We start from the raw sequence: 19239 nt of genomic DNA, 5'->3' as shown, positions 1-19239 counted from the left end.
TATTCGTTTATTTTAAATAAGTGCGAAGACAAAAGGCGAAAACGACGATTTGAAGACAAAAAGGTCCAAAAAGCTAAAAAGTACAAGATACAATTAAAAAGGTTCAAATTATTGATGAAGAACGTCTAAAAATGACAAGAGTACAAGTTACAAAACGCAAAGTACAAGATATTAAATTGTACGCAAGGACGTTCGAAAATCCGAAACCGGAACATGAGTCAACTCTCAACGCTCGACGCAACGGTGTAAAAATTATGAGTCAACTATGCACAAGAATAAAATATAATATTTAAATAATTCATAATAAGAATAATATTAAATAATAAAAAGTTGTTAATTGAGCATAGTTCAAGGGTCATAAGTGAAAATTCAATTTATAAATTCGCCTATAAAAGGCTATGTAAACGTAATTGAAGCATACTTTTTTTCGATCATATTTTCTATCCCTTTTTCGATCCATCTATCAAATATCTATATCTAATTATCAATATCTATATTCTATATCTCTATCATAATGTTAATGTAATAAGATATAACAATAATCTTAATTTTAAGTTTAAATTATGATAATAATAAGATTTATGATAGAGATCATTTGAGTGTGTAAGTCGAAATTCTGTCCGTATAACGCTACGCTATTTTTAATCATTGTAAGTTATGTTCAACCTTTTTACATTAATGTCTCATAGCTAAGTTATTATTATGCTTATTTAAAATGAAGTAATCATGATGTTGGGCTAATTACTAAAATTGGGTAATTGGGCTTTGTACCATAATTGGGGTTTGGACAAAAGAACGACACTTGTGGAAATTAGACTATGGGCTATTAATGGGCTTTATATTTGTTTAACTAAATGATAGTTTGTTAATGTTAATATAAAGATTTACAATTGGGCGTCCCTATAAATTACCATATACACTCAATCGGACACGATGGGCGGGGTATTTATATGTACGAATAATCGTTCATTTAACCGGACACGGGAATGGATTAATAGCCACTAGAATAATTAAAACAGGGGTGAAATTATGTACAAGGACACTTGGTATAATTGATAACAAAATATTAAAACCTTGGGTTACACTCAGTCGACATCCTGGTGTAATTATTAAACAAAATATTAAAATCTTGTTACAGTTTAAGTCCCCAATTAGTTGGAATATTTAACTTCGGGTATAAGGATAATTTGACGAGGACACTCGCACTTTATATTTATGACTGATGGACTGTTATGGACAAAAACCAGACGGACATATTAAATAATCCAGGACAAAGGACAATTAACCCATGGGCATAAAACTAAAATCAACACATCAAACATCATGATTACGGAAGTTTAAATAAGCATAATTCTTTTATTTCCTTTATTTTATATTTAATTGCACTTCTAATATTCGCATTTTTATTGTTATTGTATTTAATTGCACTTTTAATTATCGTACTTTTTAATTATCGCAAGTTTATTTTATCGCACTTTTATTATTCGCAATTTCATTATCGTTATTTACTTTATGCTTTAATTTAAGTCTTGTATTTATTTTTAATATTTTACATTTGGTTTTAACTGCGACTAAAGTTTTAAAATCGACAAACCGGTCATTAAACGGTAAAAACCCCCCTTTATAATAATAATATTACTTAAATATATATATATTTGTATTTTTACAATTATTGTGTGTAAAAAAATATAGTGTTATACTTCACGAGCTCCCTGTGGAACGAACCGGACTTACTAAAAACTATACTATAATACGATTAGGAACACTGCCTATAAGTGTTGTAGCAAGGTTTAAGTATATCCACTCGATAAATAAATAAATAACTTGTGTAAAATTGTAGCATATTTAATAGTATTTCGTACTAAAAATAATACTATTTTGTATACACCCCCTACGACATCAAGTATTTTTGGCGCCGCTGCCGGGGAGCGCCGAAGCGAAACGCTATATAAAAAAAAAAATCTAGACAACTAGTTACCTTATTTTAAGATATATTCGGAAAAAAAAAAATCTCGTTTTTAAAAAAAAAAAAAACATTTAAAAAAAAAAGTTTAAAAAAAAAACGTAAAAAAAAAAAAACAAAAAACGTATCTAAAAAAAAAAAAAAACAAATATTTTTAAAAAAAATATTTTTTTTAAGATTTTGTCTATATAAAAATTTTTTTTTTTAGTTTTATTACCTTTAGATTTTTAGACTATATTCGCAACTTTTAGTATTAAGTATAGTTTTTGCCTTAGTATTTATTTTTACTTCTAGAATTTTTAGGCTTTGCCGTAAAATCCCTTAAGTGCTTTTTCTTTAGACTAAGATTTAGGTGCCTTAAAATTTTGCGACGCTATTTTTCGTGCTACTTTCTTGTTTTTATTTATCTTTCGACGCCGTTTACCTATGTATCAATTACAATTCCAATTAGTGATCTCTATTTGTAGTTTTAATTTTAAGATAGTGATAGTTATAAGGTTGGATTAACCGCGTGTTTACAAACCACTCTTCGTCTTTTTTATTTTTCGACACTTTTCGACGCGCAATCTTTTTCTCTCTTATTTCTCGCCATTCTAGTTTTTAGGACTTAGAATTTTTTCTACTTCTTCTCTAAATTTCTTAAAATTACGAAAATTTATTTTAAGTGGTTAAATTGATAGACATCAAAATTTTCTGGTTCGTAGTAATAGTTGGATTTGTACGTGGACCGGGTTATTGGAGCCAAACAGTCCTCAATTATATTGAGACCAAACGAATCCTGCCCCTCTGCTGCATCTTTTGGCTATTCGAAACGTGGGCAAAATCAGAAAAGTCTATTAATTGGATAACTTATTATAATTTTTCTTTCCTTTTTAAAACTAATAGGATATTCAGTGAATGCACCGAGCAAGACATTCACCACCTTTTGTACGTTCACCACCTGTAACTAGATCAAGACATTTAGCAAATATAACCGCCGTTGATTTTACTTTAGAATCGTCATCTAGTCGACCAAGTACTCCAATTCAAATTTCCGATAATCCATCTTTTGAACCCGATTTCACAACTAAGAACCCGGAAGATATTCAAGGACAATTCCAAGATCCTGAACACCAAACCGTTAAATCAGAATCCTCTAGTGATTCGGATACAACAAATCCAATCATGGAAAATCTAGAACCTCTAAGTATGGAAGAACGAATGAGAGCTAAGCGCACTGGCCAAGGTCACGCCATTATTAAACCAGAAGTTAATGCTCCAGATTATGAAATTAAAGGACAAATTCTACACATGGTAACTAATCAGTGCCAATATAGTGGTACGCCGAATGAAGACCCAAGCGAACATCTTCGTACGTTTAATAGGATCTGTACACTATTCAAAATCCGAGAAGTGGAAGACGAACAAATTTATCTCATGTTATTTCCCTGGACTTTAAAGGGAGAAGCCAAAGATTGGTTAGAATCGTTACCTGAAGGGGCGATTGATACATGGGATGTTTTAGTTGAAAAATTTCTTAAACAATTCTTTCCGGCATCTAAAGCCGTGAGACTTCAAGGAGAAATTGTTACGTTCGCGCAAAAGCCAAATGAAACATTATATGAGGCGTGGACAAGATTCGGAAGGATGTTGAGAGGATGTCCTCAACACGGATTAGATACTTTTCAAATAGTGCAAATCTTCTATAAAGGCGTAGACATCGCTATAAGAAAAGACATCGACATAACAGCTGGTGGTTCCATTATGAAGAAAACCGCAACTGAAGCTTACAAAATTATTGATAGCACAGCCTCCCACTCACATGAGTGGCATCAAGAAAAAGATATCTTTCGATCATCTAAAGCGGCTAGAGCCGATTCTAGCCATGACTTTGATTTCGTTTCCGCAAAAATAGATGCTTTCGAAAGATGAATGGAAAAGATGAATAAAGATATTCACGCAATACGAATCATTTGTGAGCAATGCGGTGGACCACACTTATTGAAAGATTGTCACATTGAACTAACGATGGAACAACGAGAGAATGTTTCCTATATGAACCAAAGGCCGGGAAATAATTATCAAAATAATTATCAACCGCCAAAGCTAAACTTTAATCGAAATCAAAACATTCTTTACAATCCAAATGGACCCAACAACAACTCGTACAACCAACAAGGTCCGAATAACCAACCAACTCAAAACAACACTTTCAATCAACAAAGACCTAGCTTGTATAAACCGCCACATCAAACCGAAGAGAAAAAGCCAAATCTAGAAGAAATGATGGCAAAGCTAATGGAATCTCAAACACAATTTATTACGTCTCAAACCCAAACGAACGAGAGGTTTGATCAGTCATTAAGAACTCAACAAGCTTCCATTTTGAATCTAGAAAAATACGTAGGTACTCTTGCTAGCATGATGAGTGAGAGGGAACAAGGAAAGCTACCGAGTGATACTGAAGTAAATCCTCGGAATGAGAATGTTAATATGGTGTCCACGAATTCTGAAAAACCAGCTCCAGAAGTTGGGGAGGTTTTAGATATGAGTAACAATGAAGATGTTACAACACCACCACCACCCGAGTATGTAAAGCCAGTGGTGGCACCATACAAACCACCCATCCCGTTTCCAAGAAAAGGAGTTGAGTATGAGCAAGTAATAGGTAATAAAGATTGTGATACCTCTGGAAAGAAGAAGAAGAAAAAGAATAAGAAAGTACAAGAAACAAAAACCGTAGAAGTAAACCCGGTGAATACAGTTCCACCAAAACCTCCACCTAGAGTAGGTGATCCGGGTGAATTTATTGTTCCTTGTCTACTTAGTGATTGTGTTATGTATGATGCACTAGCAGATTTAGGTGCAAGTGTGAGTGTTATGCCTCTGTCCTTATATAAGAGATTAGGTGTAGGTAAGTTAAGTCCAACGGATATGAGTGTTCGACTCTTTGATCAAACCATTAAGCACCCAGTTGGAATTGCTAACAACCTACCCATTCAAGTAGGTAATTTAACCTTTCTAGTCGAATTCATTGTCATTGACATAGAAGAGGACTCAAACATTCCTCTAATTTTAGGTCGACCATTCTTAGCGTCCACCGGGGCGTTATTTGATGTAGGAAATGGAAGAATGACACTTAAAAGTGGTGACAAATCTATCACCTTTATGATTCGAAAGTCTAAATCTCCACCAACCAAAACCGTTGAACCAGTAAAAACGATTGGTAAGAACCATGTTGTTTTACCAACTCCAACGGTAGTGCTTAATAATAATGAAACGCCTAAGTGTGGGGAAAATGAAGTAACACCTAATGATGACATGATAACAAAGAACCCCGTTATTGATACGAAATTAAATGACCCCGTTATTAACAGTTCAATGAAGAAACTTTTTAAACGGGCTATTGATGCTAGAAGTAAGGGGAACTTTAAGTTATGTAACCGGTTAGTATCCAATCTGTCGCCTAAAGAAAGGGCGAAGCTAGTTGAATTATGGGATATTACGGAAGAAGCCGGACACTGGCTTAAAGAAAAAGTCACAGATAGGCAAGTTGATTATGGACCAAGAGAAATTGACAATGAAGTTAATCACAATTTCAACACCACAGCTACCTAAGTGTGGGGAGATTCGAATGTTCTAAAAAGATAATGCTGTCTAAAGTTATTTGTTCTGTTCTCGTGTAGTTCCGAGAATGGAATCCGATTGGTCTTTTCCGCTAGCAGACACTAAAGAACTAGTTTTCTCCCTCCATTCTGAATTTTTGTTTTGTAGGTTTTTTATGAAATTAATATGCATTTTAATTTAAGTTTTTAAAAACAAAATTTACTTTAATTCATTAAGTTGAAAAAATGATTTCTAAAATTCGTCGTGAGTTGAAGACTAGGTCATTAAGCCGAAATTACTTTACCCGAGGGCGGGGCGACAAATTTTGTTATCATTATTTTTAATTTTATTGATTTAAAGTATGCCAAAAATATTATACTTTATAAATTTTTGAAAAGTGGGGTTATAAACCAAACTTCAAAAATATATATATATATATATATATATATATATATATGTTTGTATTTTATCTTATGTACAAAACAGGGTAAAACAACGCACTTTCAAAGACTGTCATTAAAGTTCAGCAAAAGGTACTAATTTTGACGACAAGACGCAAAACAACAAATATGATATAACAAATGAAGGAATGAACGATGAGGCGCCATCTATCATTCGACGAGCTTTGTAATTACAAACTCGGTATTTTTAATCACTTTTCTACGCTAATCACCCTCATGAATTTAAATTATAGTCTGATTTCATGCAAATGAGGGCATTGCATGATCTTAAGTGTGGGGAAGGGTTATAAATTCTCTCAGGTTTATACTTGGTTTATTTGGCAAATTTTGTGAAAATTTGAAAAATTTTCAATTAAATGAAGTCAAAATCATGTTTATACATATTTATGAACGGTGAAAACTAGGTGATAATACCGAAATTATCGTTACCTCGGAAAGGACATAAATTGAGAAACAACCTAAAATGCTTGAATTCATTTAAAATGGAATAAAGGAGAATAAAAAGGCAAAGAAAGAAACTAAGTGTGGGGAGAATGTACCAAGTTATTCAATTAAAAACTATCTATCACATATCTTTGTACAAGATTATTGCAGGTACTTTTGTTTTGGATGATACTAATCAGTTTTACCCGGTTTACTGTAATATATTTGAAAGAAAGATAGATCTACACGATGAATCAATTCCATCATTTGAAGGAAGTAAAGTCTTTCGAAAAAGACACACGCTTCTTGATTTAGGTCAAGAAGTTGTCGTCCAGACCAGCTGTAGGTTGACGAAAAATCTAGAAAAGTCATCACTAAAATCAGCAGAAAATCCACGGACCTCAGCATTAAACAGGGTCGCCAAGTGGTCAGATTTATCCTAACCATGAGAAGGATTTATCTCGTACAATGGGGGGCACCATGCAAATTAGCTTGATAAGACTAATGAATCAGATCCCCATAAAGGATAATCTCCTTAAAGATTAAAAATCAGCTTTTAAGACTGATATTATTCAATCCTAGAGATTGACCTTAAAGATTGAGAATTCAAACTCATGAAATTCAATGATATCTAAACTCGAGCTTGAACGAGAAAATATTTTGATCAAAAATTACAAACCGATTTGTTTTCTGAAAAACCATTTTCAATGCGTTCATTACCATTGAACGTAAAATCCTAGGAATTCACCTGGAATTCATTAGGTCACCTGAACCAAATCGGGTGTCAACCGTAAGAACGGTGGTTGCATAGCATGGTCGGAGACAGGACCTTGTGCCAGACCGAAAAATTATAGGATGATCTTTACTATTTCTCCTACCAAGGATAGTACTAGCATCCGACACGTTAATAAGACCATAATCATCTGCATGTCACGGGACATTGCCTTAACAGTTTCTTATTCATCGCTTTCCTTTACAACCGGACGGTAGTTTACCGAAAGGTAATATACGGAACAAGTAAACTGGATGTGTGCTTTCCGATACCGGGATAGCAGTGGATTACACGAGCCTAAAAGTTTTAGCCAAAATAATGATCCACAAATATATTTTGCAACACCAATGATGGATCAAATCAGAAAACTTGTCTAGGGTAAAATCTAGCTTGAATTTTCAAAAGATCAAATGTTTTCATAAAGATCCAATTTCCTTAAAGGATCTAAATTTTTATAGTCATGTGGGACTGTAAACCGCCTTTCAAATGTGCACTTTGCTTTGGAAACCGAAAGTAAATCGGCTATTTGATTGCAAGTGTCGTTGACCTAAACCCAAGGCAACTGTGGATGACACACCCACCTTTAACCATATCGTTACTATCATTGTTTATACCGCCATATCAAAATCACTGATGTATAAAGTGTGAAGAATAAAGAAGTGATTTGTATGTTTTTATTTCAAGACTATATTGCTTGAGGACAAGCAACGCTCAAGTGTGGGGATATTGATAAGGCTAAAAAGGAACATATATTTCATAGCATTATCCCCCAAGAAAGACAAGATTTTAGTTGCAATTGTTCCATTTTCAAGTAATATTCGTTTATTTTAAATAAGTGCGAAGACAAAAGGCGAAAACGACGATTTGAAGACAAAAAGGTCCAAAAAGCTAAAAAGTACAAGATATAATTAAAAAGGTTCAAATTATTGATGAAGAACGTCTAAAAATGACAAGAGTACAAGTTACAAAACGCAAAGTACAAGATATTAAATTGTACGCAAGGACGTTCGAAAATCCGAAACCGGAACATGAGTCAACTCTCAACGCTCGACGCAACGGTGTAAAAATTATGAGTCAACTATGCACAAGAATAAAATATAATATTTAAATAATTCATAATAAGAATAATATTAAATAATAAAAAGTTGTTAATTGAGCATAGTTCAAGGGTCATAAGTGAAAATTCAATTTATAAATTCGCCTATAAAAGGCTATGTAAACGTAATTGAAGCATACTTTTTTTCGATCATATTTTCTATCCCTTTTTCGATCCATCTATCAAATATCTATATCTAATTATCAATATCTATATTCTATATCTCTATCATAATGTTAATGTAATAAGATATAACAATAATCTTAATTTTAAGTTTAAATTATGATAATAATAAGATTTATGATAGAGATCATTTGAGTGTGTAAGTCGAAATTCTGTCCGTATAACGCTACGCTATTTTTAATCATTGTAAGTTATGTTCAACCTTTTTACATTAATGTCTCGTAGCTAAGTTATTATTATGCTTATTTAAAATGAAGTAATCATGATGTTGGGCTAATTACTAAAATTGGGTAATTGGGCTTTGTACCATAATTGGGGTTTGGACAAAAGAACGACACTTGTGGAAATTAGACTATGGGCTATTAATGGGCTTTATATTTGTTTAACTAAATGATAGTTTGTTAATGTTAATATAAAGATTTACAATTGGGCGTCCCTATAAATTACCATATACACTCAATCGGACACGATGGGCGGGGTATTTATATGTACGAATAATCGTTCATTTAACCGGACACGGGAATGGATTAATAGCCACTAGAATAATTAAAACAGGGGTGAAATTATGTACAAGGACACTTGGTATAATTGATAACAAAATATTAAAACCTTGGGTTACACTCAGTCGACATCCTGGTGTAATTATTAAACAAAATATTAAAATCTTGTTACAGTTTAAGTCCCCAATTAGTTGGAATATTTAACTTCGGGTATAAGGATAATTTGACGAGGACACTCGCACTTTATATTTATGACTGATGGACTGTTATGGACAAAAACCAGACGGACATATTAAATAATCCAGGACAAAGGACAATTAACCCATGGGCATAAAACTAAAATCAACACGTCAAACATCATGATTACGGAAGTTTAAATAAGCATAATTCTTTTATTTCCTTTATTTTATATTTAATTGCACTTCTAATATTCGCATTTTTATTGTTATTGTATTTAATTGTACTTTTAATTATCGTACTTTTTAATTATCGCAAGTTTATTTTATCGCAATTTTATTATTCGCAATTTCATTATCGTTATTTACTTTATGCTTTAATTTAAGTCTTGTATTTATTTTTAATATTTTACATTTGGTTTTAACTGCGACTAAAGTTTTAAAATCGACAAACCGGTCATTAAACGGTAAAAACCCCCTTTATAATAATAATATTACTTAAATATATATATTTGTATTTTTACAATTATTGTGTGTAAAAAAATATAGTGTTATACTTCACGAGCTCCCTGTGGAACGAACCGGACTTACTAAAAACTATACTATAATACGATTAGGTACACTGCCTATAAGTGTTGTAGCAAGGTTTAAGTATATCCACTCGATAAATAAATAAATAACTTGTGTAAAATTGTAGCATATTTAATAGTATTTCGTACTAAAAATAATACTATTTTGTATACACCCCCTACGACATCAGAGCAATGCAACAACCGCAATCTGCAGATGATACATGTTATTATATTCAAACTATAGATTCACATGCAGAATTGTTAGAAGAATTTCCAGAATTACGAGGAACAGGAGAATGTTCTTTAGGAGAAGGTAATGAACCAATTAATGAAGCTGAAATATTAGCTACACTTATAGCTAATGGATATGAACCAATAACAGAAGAAATTCAAATGCTAAAAGAAGAAGACAGATATCGATATAAATCATCGATAGAAGAACCACCGAAATTAGAGTTAAAGCCACTTCCAAACCATTTGGAATACGCTTATTTACATGGTGAATCTGAATTACTTGTAATAATATCGTCTTCTCTTACTGAAAATGAGAAATCACAACTCATTTCTGTGTTGAAAGCTCATAAACCAGCCATTGCATGGAAGATTCATGATATCAAAGGAATAAGTCCTTCGTATTGCACACATAAAATCCTTATGGAAGAAGGTCATAAAACGTATGTGCAACGCCAACGAAGACTAAATCCGAATATGCAAGATGTAGTTAAGAAAGTAATTATTAAACTACTAGATGCAGGTTTAATATATCCAATTTCTGATAGTCTATGGGTAAGCCCGGTTCAATGCGTGCCTAAGAAGGGTGGCATGACTATCATTACAAATGAAAAAAATGAGCTTATTCCTACTAGGACTGTAACAGGATGGCGTGTGTGTATTGATTATAGAAAATTAAATGACGCCACCAGAAAAGATCACTTTCCCTTACCTTTCATTGATCAAATGTTGGAAAGATTAGCCGGAAATAGTTACTATTGTTTTCTAGATGGATTTTTCGGATATTTTCAAATTCCAATAGCACCCGAAGATCAAGAGAAAACCACATTCACGTGCCCTTATGGTACTTTTGCTTACAAACGCATGCCATTTGGACTTTGCAACGCCCCTGCAACCTTTCAAAGGTGTATGATGGCGATTTTTCACGACATGAAAGAAGAATGCATGGAAGTTTCATGGATGATTTTTCAGTCTTCGGTGATACATTTGAAACATGTCTAGCTAATCTTGAACGAATGCTTATTAGATGCGAACAATCAAATCTAGTTCTTAATTGGGAGAAATGCCATTTTATGGTTAAAGAAGGCATCGTTCTTGGTCATAAAATTTCAAAAGTAGGAATTGAAGTGGATAGAGCTAAAGTAGATGTAATTGCTAAACTTCCACATCCCACCAATGTTAGAGGAGTTAGGAGTTTTCTAGGGCATGCCGGTTTTTACCGACGTTTCATAAAAGATTTTTCTAAAATTGCCACTCCTATGAATAAACTCCTAGAAAAGGATGCTCCATTCATCTTTTCAGATGAATGTATCAAATCTTTTAATATTCTTAAAGAGAAACTCACTAATGCGCTGATCATGATAACACCAAATTGGAATCTACCATTTGAACTAATGTGCGATGCAAGTGATTTTGCAATGGGAGCCGTTTTAGGACAAAGGATTGAAAAATGATTTCAACCTATTTATTACGCTAGTAAGACGTTGCAAGGAGCACAAACAAATTATACAACTACTGAAAAAGAACTCCTTGCTATTGTCTTTGCTTTTGACAAATTTCGATCATATCTCGTTCTAGCTAAAACGGTGGTCTATAACGACCATTCTGCTCTTAGATACCTATTTTCGAAACAAGATGCTAAACCAAGATTAATCCGTTGGATCTTACTCTTACAAGAGTTCGATATTGAAATCCGAGATAAAAAAGGAGCATAAAATCTCGCCGCTGATCATCTTTCTCGTCTTGAAAATCCCGAATTAGAAGTTCTAAATGAATCGGCCATACAAGACAACTTTCCTGATGAATATCTATTGAAGATAGATTATAATGAAATCCCATGGTTTGCAGACTATGCAAACTACTTAGTATGTGGATTCCTTGAAAAAGGATTATCGTACCAAAAACGAAAGAAATTCTTTAGTGATATAAAACACTATTTCTGGGAAGATCCACATCTATTTAAAAGTTGTCAGGATGGAATAATACGCCGATGTGTATTTGGAAATGAAGCTAGTAAAATTTTAAACCATTGTCACACAGGACCAACAGGAGGGCATTATGGGCCTCAATTAACAGCAATAAAAGTTTATGAAGCTGGATTCTATTGGCCTACAATTTACAAAGACACACACCTTCTTTGCAAGTCCTGTGATGCATGTCAAAGGGCCGGAAAAATAAGTCAACGTGATGAAATGCCACAAAATGTCATTCAAGTATGTGAATTATTTGACATTTGGGGTATTGACTTTATGGGTCCATTTCCAAAATCTCATAATAATCTCTATATTCTCGTAGCCATTGATTATGTATCTAAATGGGCGGAAGCACAAGCTCTCCCAACTAATGATGCACGAGTTGTAGTCAACTTTTTAAAACGTCTTTTTGCAAGGTTTGGAACACCGAAAGCTTTAATAAGTGATCGGGGAACTCATTTCTGTAATAATCAACTTGAAAAAGTTCTTAAAAGATATGGAGTAACTCATAAAATCTCCACCGCATATCATCCACAAACAAGTGGACAAGTTGAAAATACCAACCGAGCTTTAAAACGTATTCTAGAGAAAACCGTAGGATCAAATCCGAAGGAATGGTCCATTAAATTGGAGGATGCACTCTGGGCTTTTAGAACAGCCTACAAAACTCCAATTGGAACCACACCTTTTAGACTTGTTTATGGAAAAGCATGTCATCTTCCAGTAGAAATTGAACACAAAGCATTTTGGGCTTTGAAGATATGTAATCTTGATTTACATGAAGCTGGACGTCTACGATTAAGTCAACTAAACAAATTAGAAGAATTGAGACATGAAGCATACGAAAATTAGTTAATCTATAAAGAAAGAACGAAGAAATGGCATGATAAAAGAATCAGAAGTTCAAAAGAATTTAAAGAAGGAGACAGAGTTCTTCTTTTCAATTCATGATTCAAGCTATTTCCTGGAAAATTGAAATCAAGATGGTCTGGACCATTCATAGTCAAAAGAGTTTTCCCATACGGAACGATACAATTAATAAATTCAAATGGGATTGAATTTAAGGTTAATGGTCACAGAGTTAAACAGTACATAGATAGTCCAATGGAAGTTGACAATGAAGTTAATCACAATTTCGATACCACGACTAACTAAGTGTGGGGAGAATCAAGTCTTTAAAGGATAATATGTATTTCTGTTAGAGTTAGATTGTCTGTTTTCGTGTAGTTCTCGAAAATGGAACCCGAATGGTCTTTCCCTAGCAGACCCTAAAGAACTAGTCTTCTCCCCCCATTCTGAATTTTTATTTTTTTAGGAAATGAAGACTACCTGTGAACTAAACCATGGTCTAATGCTACACGCTTTGATCACTAAACGTAATAATGACACACTTCCGAGTGAAATAGTATCAGTAATCAGAGAAAGATTGGACGGAGTAAGAAAAGAATCCAGATGCGAAGATAATAAGTTACAATTTGGTAAAGAAAAATCAAAATCCGCAGCGAAAAGAAGAGCACGACACCTAGAAAGATGTCACAAATACGGAAAATGGTCACATGGAGGTAAATGTTCAAATAATCAAACCTATTCAAATACCGAATTTGTTACTTTATGCAGAGACGGACCGTTCATATGTTTAGAAGAAAAAACACTGAATGCTCAAGGTTACGCCTATGTAGCCATGGAAAACCAATTAAACCGACTATCTTATGAATGGGATAGATCATATAACTAAGAATACTATCTCACAGGTAAGTCTGTACAGTTTTTATTTTTATTTTTAACCTTTTGATAATAAACACTAATTTGTTCGCTATAAAGTATTAAATTGGTATTGAATAAAATTAGGTTTGGCGACCGAAATTATTGATATCATTCAAAAATTTATTACATCACTGCGAAATTTAACGTTTATTCTTAAGGTATAAATATCTTTAATCAATCAACCCAAAATATTTCAAAAATTCGTCATGAGTTAAATTAGGTCTTGGAACCGAAATTACTTTACCGAAAAGAGGGGCGCATATTTTTGATAATATTTGATTGATTAAAGTGGGATAAAAAGCCAAAAAGATTTTTAATTTTATATTTACCATGTTTTTGAAATTAATATATAAATCTTAAATTAATATTGTAAACTTTGTAAAAAAAATATATTTAAAATTGTAAATATTAGAAAAATGTAATATAAGTTTGGTGTGATTTTATAATATGAATTTTCAAATTTTAAGTTTGGTGTGAATTTTTAATATTAATTTTGAATTTTATGTATTTTTAATTTGGTGTGAATTTAAAAACAAAAATTTACTTTATGTCGCTAAGTTAAAAATATAATTTTTAAAATTTGTCGTAAGTTGAAGACTAGGTCTTTGAACCGAAATTGCTTTACCCGAGGGAGGGACGAGAACTTTTATTATCATTATTTTTAATCTTATTGAATTAAAGTATGCCAAAAACATTAAAAAAACCCAAAAATCTTAGCTTTTAAAACAATCGCTACAAAAAGACAAATTTTAAAATTTTGTGGAAGGACGGACTAGGACATCGATCCGAAACGACCTCGTCCTAAATAACAAGGGAAACAAAATTTTAAAATTAATTGTTTTATAAGTTAAGGTTTTAAAAAAAAAAAAAAAAAAAACTCCGCGACTCGCGGAGTTTGGAAGGGAAATCCACCGCGACTCGTGGAGGATGAATAATCCAGAAAAATATATACTGATCGAACAGATCAGTATCCTCACTCCCCACACCACAAAACTGCGAAAAAACCCGAAAAACACACACAAAATCAAAATTTTTCACCAAAAATCATCACATTTTTTACTAAAATCATGTTGAAAAGGATGCTATCAAGGAATTACTCAAGAAAAATGGTAAATTTCTACACCTAAACACCATTTAATCCGAAAATTAGTGTTCTTGAGCAATTTTTTCCCCAATTCGATTTTGATGCTTTTTAGTGTAATTATGATTAAATTGCTTATGTATTATGCTTGTATAACCTAGATTGATGCTATTTAACATGATTAGAAGCCTTAAACTTCAAATTTTGAGTAATCTAGGGTTTGTGTTCTTGAGCAAATTTGGGGCTTTTTGATATAAATAGGTTATGGCTGATTTTTGTCATGAATTGTTGCTAAATTAAGTAGTGTAACATGTTTAGATAGTTAAATGATCCAAACTTTGAGCCTAAGCATGATTTTGAGAATTAAAGTGGACTTTTTCAAGTCTAAAATTCATGAACTTGATTTTTGAGAGATAATGTCATTTGAAACTTGTTTAATTGCTAGTAATGATTATTTTGACATGTTATTTGAGTTGAATGCTTATGAACTTGGTGATCATTTTCGTATATGCTTATTTGAAAAAGTGTAGATTTGATGAAAATATGAAAATGAGCTTAAGTTTGATATAAATTAAACATGTCATTGTAATTATTTTGATTGATGATTTTGCTGACACTAATGCATATTTGGATGCACAAAAATTGTGTTTGATGTGTTTTGCAGACTGAAAGGGGTGAATCTTCATCCCAAGCTCGCAATGCTCCTACTGAGAATACGGAACAACAGGAGGTGGATAACTACTACAAACAAGATATACCTCATCCAGTCATGACATTTTCTGATATGCACTTGGAAGATTTGCACCCGAACCTGAGATTTGACAGACTTTGGATAGATTATCCAAAATACCAAAGGGGTTTGCATACTCTTCATTCTAAAGCTGTTGAAGTACCTAGGGTCATAGAATGGGGACCATTAGAAGCTGTAGAATTGGCCGGGCCAATTAGGGAATTACTTGCACAGAGGTATGGTAATTCTACTTTTAACGATTGGGTACGGTTATTCAACATGCGTAGACCTGTATATAAAGTATGGTGTGAAGAATTGTTGTGTAGTATAGAATTAAATGATCGGGTAGCTAGTTTAACCGATCGATCTTTTATTAGATTTTTGTTAGGAGGTGCGATGCGCCACATGTCTTTACTAGACATGGCTCAGGCTTTACGTATATATACGCCTGAGGAGTTAGCATCTGCCGATTGTAGAGGGTTGATACTAAATGGTAGAAAGATAGACGAAAATTTTGATACGCATGGTGTATGGAGTCAAATGACTAGCCATCACCGATTTAAAGGGGGAAATTACTCTTATTTGGATATAGATAGAGCGGAATTAAGAGTAATTCATAGGTTTTTAGCCAATTCGATTACACAACGAGGTAAGAACAAGGAAAAGGTAAATGAACAGGATTTGTTTTACCACATGTGTATTCGAGACCCACAAAGCGCTGTAAGTATACCTTATTATGTGGGTTATTATTTATCAGCTATGGTTAGGGGGATGACTGAAATGTCCCGTTCTTATTGATTAAAAACGTTCCATATTAATTGATTTCGTTGCGAGGTTTTGACCTCTATATGAGACGTTTTTCAAAGACTGCATTCATTTTTAAAACAAACCATAACCTTTATTTCATAAATAAAGGTTTAAAAAGCTTTACGTAGATTATCAAATAATGATAATCTAAAGTATCCTGTTTACACACGACCATTACATAATGGTTTACAATACAAATATGTTACATCGAAATCAGTTTCTTGAATGCAGTTTTTACACAATATCATACAAACATGGACTCCAAATCTTGTCCTTATTTTAGTATGCAACAGCGGAAGCTCTTAATATTCACCTGAGAATAAACATGCTTTAAACGTCAACAAAAATGTTGGTGAGTTATAGGTTTAACCTATATATATCAAATCGTAACAATAGACCACAAGATTTCATATTTCAATACACATCCCATACATAGAGATAAAAATCATTCATATGGTGAACACCTGGTAACCGACAATAACAAGATGCATATATAAGAATATCCCCATCATTCCGGGACACCCTTCGGATATGATATAAATTTCGAAGTACTAAAGCATCCGGTACTTTGGATGGGGTTTGTTAGGCCCAATAGATCTATCTTTAGGATTCGCGTCAATTAGGGTGTCTGTTCCCTAATTCTTAGATTACCAGACTTAATAAAAAGGGGCATATTCGATTTCGATAATTCAACCATAGAATGTAGTTTCACGTACTTGTGTCTATTTTGTAAATCATTTATAAAACCTGCATGTATTCTCATCCCAAAAATATTAGATTTTAAAAGTGGGACTATAACTCACTTTCACAGATTTTTACTTCGTCGGGAAGTAAGACTTGGCCACTGTTGATTCACGAACCTATAACAATATATACATATATATTAAAGTATGTTCAAAATATATTTACAACACTTTTAATATATTTTGATGTTTTAAGTTTATTAAGTCAGCTGTCCTCGTTAGTAACCTATAACTAGTTGTCCACAGTTAGATGTACAGAAATAAATCGATAAATATTATCTTGAATCAATCCACGACCCAGTGTATACGTATCTCAGTATTGATCACAACTCAAACTATATATATTTTGGAATCAACCTCAACCCTGTATAGCTAACTCCAACATTCACATATAGAGTGTCTATGGTTGTTCCGAAATATATATAGATGTGTCGACATGATAGGTCGAAACATTGTATACGTGTCTATGGTATCTCAAGATTACATAATATACAATACAAGTTGATTAAGTTATGGTTGGAATAGATTTGTTACCAATTTTCACGTAGCTAAAATGAGAAAAATTATCCAATCTTGTTTTACCCATAACTTCTTCATTTTAAATCCGTTTTGAGTGAATCAAATTGCTATGGTTTCATATTGAACTCTATTTTATGAATCTAAACAGAAAAAGTATAGGTTTATAGTCGGAAAAATAAGTTACAAGTCGTTTTTGTAAAGGTAGTCATTTCAGTCGAAAGAACGACGTCTAGATGACCATTTTAGAAAACATACTTCCACTTTGAGTTTAACCATAATTTTTGGATATAGTTTCATGTTCATAATAAAAATCATTTTCTCAGAATAACAACTTTTAAATCAAAGTTTATCATAGTTTTTAATTAACTAACCCAAAACAGCCCGCGGTGTTACTACGACGGCGTAAATCCGGTTTTACGGTGTTTTTCGTGTTTCCAGGTTTTAAATCATTAAGTTAGCATATCATATAGATATAGAACATGTGTTTAGTTGATTTTAAAAGTCAAGTTAGAAGGATTAACTTTTGTTTGCGAACAAGTTTAGAATTAACTAAACTATGTTCTAGTGATTACAAGTTTAAACCTTCGAATAAGATAGCTTTATATGTATGAATCGAATGATGTTATGAACATCATTACTACCTTAAGTTCCTTGGATAAACCTACTGGAAAAGAGAAAAATGGATCTAGCTTCAATGGATCCTTGGATGGCACGAAGTTCTTGAAGCAGAATCATGACACGAAAACAAGTTCAAGTAAGATCATCACTTGAAATAAGATTGTTATAGTTATAGAAATTGAACCAAAGTTTGAATATGATTATTACCTTGTATTAGAATGATAACCTACTGTAAGAAACAAAGATTTCTTGAGGTTGGATGATCACCTTACAAGATTGGAAGTGAGCTAGCAAACTTGAAAGTATTCTTGATTTTATGAAACTAGAACTTTTGGAATTTATGAAGAACACTTAGAACTTGAAGATAGAACTTGAGAGAGTTCAATTAGATGAAGAAAATTGAAGAATGAAAGTGTTTGTAGGTGTTTTTGGTCGTTGGTGTATGGATTAGATATAAAGGATATGTAATTTTGTTTTCATGTAAATAAGTCATGAATGATTACTCATATTTTTGTAATCTTATGAGATATTTCATGCTAGTTGCCAAATGATGGTTCCCACATGTGTTAGGTGACTCACATGGGCTGCTAAGAGCTGATCATTGGAGTGTATATACCAATAGTACATACATCTAAAAGCTGTGTATTGTACGAGTACGAATACGGGTGCATACGAGTAGAATTGTTGATGAAACTAAACGAGGATGTAATTGTAAGCATTTTTGTTAAGTAGAAGTATTTTGATAAGTGTATTGAAGTCTTTCAAAAGTGTATAAATACATATTAAAACACTACATGTATATACATTTTAACTGAGTCGTTAAGTCATCGTTAGTCGTTACATGTAAGTGTTGTTTTGAAACCTTTAGGTTAACGATCTTGTTAAATGTTGTTAACCCAATGTTTATAATATCAAATAAGATTTTAAATTATTATATTATCATGATATTATCATGTATGAATATCTCTTAATATGATATATATACATTAAATGTCTTTACAACGATAATCGTTACATATATGTCTCGTTTAAAAATCATTAA

The sequence above is a fragment of the Rutidosis leptorrhynchoides genome, chromosome 8, assembly GCF_046630445.1.
Source record: "Rutidosis leptorrhynchoides isolate AG116_Rl617_1_P2 chromosome 8, CSIRO_AGI_Rlap_v1, whole genome shotgun sequence".
Taxonomy (NCBI): Eukaryota; Viridiplantae; Streptophyta; class Magnoliopsida; order Asterales; family Asteraceae; genus Rutidosis; species Rutidosis leptorrhynchoides.
Note: the sequence above shows the minus strand (reverse complement) of the source record.